This window comes from Lepus europaeus, chromosome 12 (genome assembly GCF_033115175.1).
Source record: "Lepus europaeus isolate LE1 chromosome 12, mLepTim1.pri, whole genome shotgun sequence".
Taxonomy (NCBI): Eukaryota; Metazoa; Chordata; class Mammalia; order Lagomorpha; family Leporidae; genus Lepus; species Lepus europaeus.
In genome coordinates, this window is record NC_084838.1 from 71,430,893 (window position 1) to 71,441,459 (window position 10,567).

A 10,567-nucleotide genomic window follows, 5' to 3' on the forward strand; every position below is an offset into this window, starting at 1 on the left:
TTCCTTGGTGCAACATTCAGTGCCCTTAAATGTGGCTTTCCAAAGCAACTTGATGGACTAATTAACTAAACATTTATCAAAATTCTACTTTTGTAGTAACACCTGACCCTTAATTTTTAGGACCTTTGCCACCACTTAGAGAGACAGATAAAGAAAAAAAAACTTATAATTAGAGAGGGCTGGGACTATGATATAAACAGAGATGCACAAGGAAAGGCACCTCAAATCACCCTAGGGAGCTGGGGAAAGCCAACGGTAGTACCGAGCTCAAATCTGGAGTCAGACTCTCTGGGTTTAATTCTCAACTCCATCACTTAACTGTTGTATGACCTTGTGCAAATTGATTCATCTCTGTAAGCATCAATTTCATAATGTATAAAATGAGCAAAATACAGGCATCTTTCCTAATGAGGTTTAGATGAGATTATGTATTAAAGCATTTGGCATAGTGCCTAGAGACTGTAAACGCTCAGTTTATGTTGCCTATTACTATTTACACAAGAAAGGATGTTTCCACTGCATTTATGGAATGAGTAGGAGTGAGAGAACAGAGAAGTGCAAGAGGGAATTCTAGGGAGGGACAATGATTTGTGATAGGCAGAGACACGTGATGATATCTGTTGCTCACAACCAGTGGTTTATACTTACTCTAACTTGTTTCATTAAATCAAATGTGCCTTCATAGTTTGCATGCAAATAACTAATTTTGCTATAAACATGTATAAAAGCATGTCAGGCATTCTGACAGACAGAACTTTCCAACACTGTGCACTCGATGGTTCACCTAGTTTCTGAATTCAGTTTGGTTTCCTACTTTGGTTTTTCGCTCTTACTCTCTCAGATTGGCACTATTTACTGCAGGCCTTACCAAGCACTTCCAGAGTTCACAATTTCTGGTGTTTGTCTACTGATGCTATGCACTACATAGATGAGACATGCCTTCTTATTAGACCCCAGCCAGCCTCCTGGACACTCCTGAGTTTGCCCTGTCACTGATCCTGCACCGCCAGACAGGAATGAAGATTGAAACATTTTCTGGAGATTTAGATTGTGCCAAATTATAATGAGTGTTGTGTGTTCAGCTTAGGGATCAGAATATTTTCCTAAAAGGTATGCTGAACTGCTAGAAAAGTTGAAATAGAAGAAAGACAAAATCAGATTTCTATTTTAAAATCACTCTAGTAGTTTCCAGATCAGAGATGGGAAAAACCTTTGTCTGCTAAAATAATCCAAGTGAGACAGAACCTGTTCAAACACAGGGGTGAGTGGGGAAGGAAAAGCTGAGAATACAAAGATTAAGGGAATAGATGTCTTAAACTTGGTATCTGATTGAATTTGGGAGTTAAGAAATTGAGAGGAGTTTAGGATGACTACCAGATTTTCAGCACAAGCAACTGGAAGAGTAGTCGTGTAATTAGTTCAGAAAGGGATTACAGGAAAAACCTTTTAATTTTAGGATAAAAATAAGCAGACTGAGTTTTGGATATTTTAGATTGAAATAGATTACAGGACATCTAAATGGAGATTTTTCCAGTGAACACATGGAAAGGGATATGCTTTATGAAGAGGATGATTCTTGTTTTCAGACTGGATATATATCTTTTATTATAAATAAGTAATTCTTCCATTCTGGAAATCACTGTTTGGTGATTTTTGATGTTTGCTTGAATCCTAGAGGTCCTGATTATCATTGGATTAACTGAAAATCATCCCCAAAAGTATAGCACTTAATTTTTTTACCATATTAATAAGCTATCTCTTAAAGCACTTTTTTAGAAATCTGGCTCATTATTAGTTCAGCTGGCTTACTCTTTTATTTAGAAATAAAAGGAATCACATTTGGTTAACTGATACAACCAGCAGTATCCTGGAGAAATGCAAGCCCTTGACTGCATGTGTATCTTGACTCTATCAGCTACTAACTTGTGATCTTGAAAAAATTATATGAATTGTCCTATCTCTATTTTCTCAACATGTAAAAATTTGAATCGTAACAATATCTGCTTTAGAAGGTTGTTGTGAGGAATAACAGGGTTAAATCATAGAGTAATGACTGAAAAGAAACCCTCAATAGATGTTAGCTATACATATTATCTCAGATAATATAGCAAAACTCCATTATAAAGCATCTCAATTAATGCATAATTTTAGATTCACTTAAGGTAAAATCATACTGATCATGAAGATAGGCATAAATCACTGCAAACTTATATGCTGTATTGAGTTTTTCAAAATAAATATTTTAATTCCTGTTGAGGATTTAATATATTGTTACATTAATAACAGTATGCATGTTGGGAAATATAAACATAAGAAAAACATAGCTACACAAATGTGATTAAAATGTGCTAAGAATATTTAAACAATACCTTGGATTTAATTAGCACATTTTTAAAATCAGTCAAAAACCCTATGTAAGCCTACACTTCGTTCTGAAAATTAAAAAAAAATTAATTTATATTAGAAATCTTCTAAGTAACCTTCAGAAGGCAGTATATTAAGCGTAACTTCACAAAAAGAAATCTGGGCAATGCAAACTCAACTTGCTATGGTAAAATACAATTACATTAATTAGGTCTTAACAGTCTATTTATGTGAAGAAAATTCACTTTAAGGAATAATTGTTTCATCAAAAATTTACCATGCTAGAATTTTTAAAAAAAGGGCCTAGAGCTTATACAAATTCAGGTTCTACCTTATGTCAGACTACAATCTTCCTATAATCATAATAGAAAGTAGCACATAGAATTTTAAACATCTATTCAAATTATAAAACTTACACTGCATTGAAATATGTATGTATCTACTCAGGAACTCAAACAGTATTATTTTTAGGTTATTTCATCAATAATCCAATAACAATTTTAGATTGCAGCTCATGGTAGAACAGCTGAATTGCTCACATTTCTGAGAGTGATCAACATCAAAGTAGACTATTCCCCAAACTAAGTCCTAATCCTTTTATCAAGCAAACATTGGAGCCCAGTGAGGTGAAGTGATTTCTTCAAAATAGCACATTCATAAAGTTCCACCTAAAACCCAAATTCAGTGTAACTAGAGTAAACTTTTGTGATGCTACATCACCAGCAGAAAAGTGCACAGACAATATGCAATGTTCTTAATAGGAAGTATGAAAAATGTCAGGTTTTTTTTTGGGGGGGTCATCAGTGAGGAGTTCCAATTTAGGATGGTTTACCACTGGTGTTATATTTGTGTGGGATCAAGGTCTGTTGAGATGAAAATGCTTCCAAAGCTTCCATTTGCACACTTCAGAGTCAGAAAAGGAAAAAATATGCCTAATAATACAGCCTCCCAGTTTACCTAAAATCTGTTTACAAGTCACAAAATATACAAACTTAATGATGGAAAAAAACCACAGTTAAGACATTAGAAATCAAACTCCTTTTCAAAGTTTCTGTGAAGAAAAATTAATGAAAACAATAAATCAGGTCAAATATGATCAAAATAATCTGAAAATATAAACATTAAGGAACCACATTTGAAAGGAACTTAAGATTGAGAATGGCGCCTTTAAAAAAATTGTTTTAACATTTTTGTTTTGTATTGATTTCTGTACCCCCATTTCCCGGTTCTTGACAGTAACTCAGTTTTGCTAAGGTATTTCTCAAGGTGGTTCTTATTCTATTCCTCCTTTTTTCATATAGAGAAAAGTATATAAAGTAAGGCTTTATAAAATTTAAAAGCAAAATATAGGGGTCTCGAATATTTTTTGTGCCTCCCAATCTCAGAATCTGTTCCCCTGAAATCAAGCAATCACATACTAATTATTTTAATAAGCACAAAAATATTTTAAAAATAAAGTAAAATTCATTTTTACCTTAATTTCAGTATACCCAATGATATTTATCATACACTGTATATGGGTTAGGTGGAGGTTGGGATTAGGTGTGAGGAGAGCTAATCTTCCTTTTTCTGCTTACAAATTCATCAATATTTAATAACCCAAGGAAAAAAGTATTCATACATCAAGATGAATGGCAAAGCAAAGTATAGAAGATATTAAAAAGAAAGCCTACTCATCCATAATCGTTGGAAATGATGGTTAAATAAATGAAAGTGAAGTAGCTATTAATGGACCTGAAAGGGATTTTGCAGGAGACCTTCTTTTCCCCTGACCTCCAGGCCTCTGTGTCTTCTTCCTTGTCTCCTCTCTTTCCCAGCACTTTGCTTTGTTTTCTAGGAAAATTCATATTTTGATTGAGGGTATAGCGTTTCACTCTTGGAGGATTTGTGAAGGGGGTTTCAGATGATAACTTCTCACCTCCTGTGCTCCAATGCTTTGTCTCCAGTCTCTAAGAGGCCAGTAAAATTGAAATTCTAGCTTTCTAAAGAATGGTAGGTTTCCCTCTTTAGCAACAGTTTAGTTTTTTTGATTTGGGCTGTTGTTCCTTTTTAGGTCTTTGAGACTTTCCCCTACTTTCTTGCCAGATCAGCAAACCATTTTAGTAAGCTATTTTAAAAATGCCATCCAGAATTTTTTGGTGTTTGCTGAAGCAGCGAAGTCAGTTTACCTAGCCTACCATAGGGTCACAAATGGAAACAATTATTATAAATCTGTACAATATAAAAACATAATGTAATTTGTGACAATAGGAGTCAGAAGGAGAAAAATAAGGTGAAGGAAGGGAAAATAGTATCATTTTTCCTCTTTTATTGTACGGTGTCAATAGATACTATCTCAAATTGAAATAGAAATGCACAGATACAGTGTAAAATGATACTATGGCTGCTAGAAAAATAGAAACTAAAAATTGTTAACAGTATCTATTTCCAAGTTCTGAGTGGAGGTGAGGGATGTTAGAAGAGGACCTATTACATGTTGAAAAGATGGAAATAAACTTGTTTTTATTCATACGTGACATTATCATCTTTGTAGAAAATCTGATGGACTTGAAAAAGAAGATATTAGAACTAATAACTATAACAAAGTATCAAGATATAAGATCAACATAAAAATTAATAACATTACTCTAAACTATTGTGAACAAAAGGAATCTAAATGTACTATCAATGAAATAGCGTCAACATTATGATATATTTAGGTAAATCTGACTTGTACACTAAAAACTAAAGAGAAAGATCTTCATGGTTTAGAGACTCAAATACTATTAAGATGAATATTACTACTAAATTGACCTATAGATTAAAATGCAGCATCAAAACAAATCCCAGCAAGTCTTTTTGTAGAAATTGAAACATTGATTCTGCCGGTGCCACAGCTCAATAGGCTAATCCTCTGCCTGCGGCGCCGGCACACCAGGTTCTAGTCCCGGTTGGGGCACCAGATTCTGTCCTGGTTGCCCCTCTTCCAGGCCAGCTCTCTGCTGTGGCCCAGGAGGGCAGTGGAGGACGGCCCAAGTGCTTGGGCCCTGCACCCGCATGGGAGACCAGGAGAAGCACCTGGCTCCTGCCTTTGGATCAGCGAGATGCGCCGGCTGCGGCGGCCATTGGAGGGTGAACCAATGGCAAAGGAAGACCTTTGTCTCTGTCTCTCTCTCTCACTGTCCACTCTGCCTGTCAAAAATTAAAAAATAAAAAAAAATTGAAAAGTTGATTCTAAAATTCATATGGAAATGCAAGATACCTGGAATATGCAAAACAACTTTTAAAAAGAACAAAAATGTAGGCTTCATATACTACCTGATTAAAAACTTACCAAAATGAACTGAAAAACATCTCCCTCCGTAAGAACACTTAAACATAAAACACTCACAGAAGCATTATTTATAATACAAAAAAATCTGAAAACATGATATATCCATACCATGAAATACTGTTTAGCAGTATGAATAAATGAATTATTGATTCCTGAAAAATATACTGCCAATTGAAAGAGGCCATATCCAAATAAGCCAAGACAATTTTAAATAATGTTTGCATTTACATGACATTCTAGTAAAGGGCAAAACACAGTGCTGACAGATCAAAAGTTTCCTGGAGCCAGTGGTGGGGTGAGGTAGGGAGACAGAAGTGAGTGCAAAGGGCCATGAAGGGACTTCTGGTGGTGATGGAAATGTCCAGTATCCTCACTATGGTGGTTGTTATATGAACACACACACTGCTAATACTTATGTAATCGCACATGTAAGATGAGTGGATTTTACCAACTGTGAAGTATACCCCAATAAAGCTGTTTTTAAAAATAAGAACTTATTTCTACCCCAAGATGGCATGATGGTACTGATTATAAATATACTATTCACTTATTTTTGCTAGCTGGAAAAATTGGTTAGAAGGAATAGAAATTAAAAACCACAGTAGGTATGGGGGATATATTCATTTCAAAATCCCATCCTAACAAAGCTGTTCTTCACGATCAGTACTATTTATAGCCTGAAAGCAAATTGTGTTAGAGGAATCATAGGTCCTTTGCCTTCTGTTCTGCCCACAGAACTTCTCATTGCAAGAGGATAAATGGATCCCTTATTTATTGCTTTATTTCTTTGCAGAATTTTAATGTGTTAATATTCTCTGGGTAGATCCTGTGGCCTTTCTGATGCCTTTTATATGGCCAGATGGGAAGGGAATAGAACAATCTCCACTGATCTGGTTTTTCCTCTTCCTAAACATTAAAAAAATAAATCAAGATGCCCTTAAAATCCTTTTTTCCCCAGTTTCTTTAAGAGAAGGGTTAACAAAGCCCAGTAACACTCTTAAAGCTCTCCTGCTGCTAAAGGGAGTGCAACAGAGACTGTCACCAGAAGGATTGCCTCCTGACTGAGAGCTGAGTCTTTCTCAAGAGAAATCTCACAATTAAGTGCAGAAGTTGTCCCAGGATTGCACCAAAGATTATCCCAGCTGGGGTTCAGAGAATGACTGTGGCAGAATATGGCCAAGGGGAGGCCCCTTTGTGGCACAGATCGAAAACATCTTTCCCTAGGGGCTTGAACTCAGCCATCTAGGGAGCAAATGCATTTCAGATTTATAGAACTTCACAAGAGGCTTTCCAGAGTAAAGTCTTTTTTTAAAACCAATTTTAGAAAGGGAAACATTATCAGACACATAATGATTACTTCAAAGGACAGACAAAACTTTTGCAAACTTTGGGCTAATATAAGCAATGAATATAATAATATGAGTTATGTAGAAATCTTTAACAAAGTTTTCAATTAGTTTGCTTTTCCTCCCTTGATAGACTGTGTAGCACGGTTCTATATCCAAGTAAGATTTTCTTGCTCATGCTGTAGCTTTCAAAAATAAACCTGTTTTCTAGAAAGGGGATTGTTGGGTGTAGAAGTAGGGACTAGAAGGAGGTGGCTCAACATAGTGGGTAAAATGGGGCAGAGTTTGAACTCAACAGTTTCTTAGTTGGTTCAAGCTATAACTTTTGCATATATAAGGTATGTTGTCTAGGAAAATTACTTAATCTCTATTTACAGAGAATAACAGTAGTCATCTACATATAGAATTGTTATGAGGATCATGCAAAATAGAATTAAAAGAACTGAGAATAATACCTAGCACACAAACATACTTGCATTAATTAGGGTTAGGTTCAACTGTGAGACAAAAAACAAGATTGATGTTTATTTCTGACATGAACATGATCAGTGCAGTTAGTGACTTCATAGTCATTAGGGAGTTTAGCCTTCCATTCTCTTGCTCCATGTGATTTGGCTCGGTGATATCCTTGTTTAAGCAGCAGGATGGAGAAGGGGATGAAAACAAAAGGATGAAGAAGTTATTCCCCTTAAGGAATCTTTTTTTTTTTAAATAGAAGAAGTCCAATTAAACATTTTTGAATGCTTTCCATTGACCTGAACTCAGTCATTAAGACTCCTTCTATCTTTCAGGATGACCAGAAAAAGGCGTCTTCAGAGCTGTCCTAAACAGGAGTAATCTGTTCTCAGAGAAGAAGGAGAGTAGATTACTAATAATCTTGTCAAATGCTCCATAAATATTAGTTACTATTATTACTTTGTTCCCTGGATGGATCAGTCTACAGATCTGATAGTTTTTAGCTCATGTGATTTCTTTTGTAGATGTTTCTGCACTTCAATCTGCTATTGAAATTTACATATGTACAAAACTGTACTCATTTTTTTTTTTTTTTTTTGACAGGCAGAGTGGGTAGTGAGAGAGAGAGAGACAGAGAGAAAGGTCTTCCTTTTTGCCATTGGTTCACCCTCCAATGGCCGCTGTGGCCGGCGCATCTCACTGATCCGAAGCCAGGAGCCAGGTGCTTCTCCTGGTCTCCCATGCGGGTACAGGGCCCAAGCACTTGGGCCATCCTCCACTGCCTTCCCGGGCCATAGCAGAGAGCTGGCCTGGAAGAGGGGCAACCAGGATAGAATCCGGCGCCCCAACCGGGACTAGAACCCGGTGTGCCGGCGCCACAAGGCGGAGGATTAGCCTGTTAAGCCACGGCGCCGGCCTAAAAATTTTTTCATCCTCCCCTTTCTAATGTTCTTCTTGGAGTAGATGCAATACCATCTTTGCATAACCTATATGCATAATATTGATATTATTTTCTGAATTATTCTACAGCTTCTTCAACTAATCTGTTATGTACTGAATTTTCTCCCTCCCAAATTCACATGTTGAAGTCCTAACTCCCAGTGCCCCAGAATGTGAGTGTGTTTGGAGATAGGATCTTGAAAGAAGTAACTTGGTTAAAATAAGGTCATTAAAGTGAATGCTTATTCAATATGGTTGGTATCCTTATATGAAGATGAGATTAGAACACAGACAGACTTGAGAGAAAGACCTCATGAAGACTCGGAGAGAAGACAGAGACCTCAGAAGAAACCAGTTCTGTGACACCTTGTTCTCAGACTTTCAGCCTCCAGAATTGTGAGAAAAATTTCTCTTGTTTAAGCCAACCAGGCTGTGATGCTTTTGTTATGCAAGCCCTAACAAAGCAAGCACAGCCTGTGAGCTTACAGGGTGTCAACTAAGTCCCTCCAAGAAACAGAGGACGCCCTAGAAGGAGGGCCATTTGATGAGTATTTAAGTACAAAGAGGCCTTTTTACCAAGGTGTAGGTAAAGGGGAGTCTGAGACTGGTGCAGTAACCTGGAGAGCAGTGGTACAGTTAATGCCCAGAAGTCCCAAGATAAAGGGGGAAGCGGCCCCTTTCGCAATCTTCAGTCAAAGGGCACAGCATCTTGAAGCAACTTTGCAGGGTGGGAGACAGGATAATAATTACCTTAACTGCACTCTTCTCACTTTTTTTCCCTCGTGCCAGTGCTGCCCACTGATAGAAATCAGCTGGCAGCCAGAAAGCCATGAAGTGGTCTATGGATGTCATTCTAGATGCAAAAGGGTGAAGAATATTCAGCCTGGAGAAACTAATCTGGCACAAAGAGGATCTCTGGCTTTCAGTTCTTCTGTACCTTCTCCCCTTTTCCCTTGTTCCCAAGCCCAGTAATTTTCAAATACTCTTGGTATTTCCTCCACTCCATGTCCTCGCTGTTGCATTCCTAGTTATAGTCCCAAGACAAGCTTTAACTGTACTTGTTTAAAGTCCTGTTGCTTTTTTCAGTTTCTTTTGGTTCAGTCTCCACACATGAAAAAACAAGCAAATAAACACATGAAACCACAATACTTAAAAATCATAGTAACCATCTTGGTTACTTTCTGAATATAATTTTCTCTTTTCTTACCTTTATATTGCTTAATTACAGATGGCATCAGATTAAGGTAGTTTACAGATATTTAAGTGAGGTTCTTGTCAATTTCCTTCCTAGAAGTGTTAAAATTTCCAGTTTACCTTACTTTTTTTTTTTTTAAATATTTCTTTTATTTATTTGAAAGAGATACAGAGAGGTAGAAACAGAGAGGTGTCTTCAATCCATTGGTTCACTCCCCAGATGGCTGCAAAGGAGCTGAGCTGATATGAAGTGGGAGCTGGGAGCTTCTTCCGGGTCTCCCATGTCGGTACAGGGCCCAAGGACTTGGGCCATCCTCCACTGCTTTCCCAGGTGCATTAGCAGGGAGCTGGATCAGAAGCAGAACAGCTGAGACTCAAACCATTGCTCATATGGGATGCCAGTGCTGCAGACCAGGGCTTTAACTCACTGCACCACAGTGCCCCTTACCTTACCTTACCTATTTCTGACAGATAACCAATCTATCTTTCAAAGTCTGCAATAAACTTTCATGATTGTATTTCTTTCTCAAAGATGAATGCCAAATATAGATGTATGGCTTTATCAAGAGATACTAGCTACTTGTAATTTTTTTATTATATGACTAAACTGACAAACTATTCTGATAAAAGTTACTCTTGGAAGCTTGCATTGAGGTGCAATAGATTAACCCACAGCTTGCAATGCCAGCATTCCATATCACTTTACTGATCTGGGTTGAATCCTGGTTGCTCTGCTTCTGAACCAGCTCCCTGTTGTCTCTGGGAAAGCAGCAGATAATGGCCCAACTTCTTAGGCCTGTGCCACCTACATGGGAGACACAGATGGAGTTCTGGGCTCCTAACTTTGGTCTGCCCCAGCCCTGACCTTGCAGCCAAGTAGGAGTGAACTAGTTGGAAGATGTCCTTGTCTGTCTCTCCCTGTCACTCTACCTTTCAAATAACTATATCTAAAAAA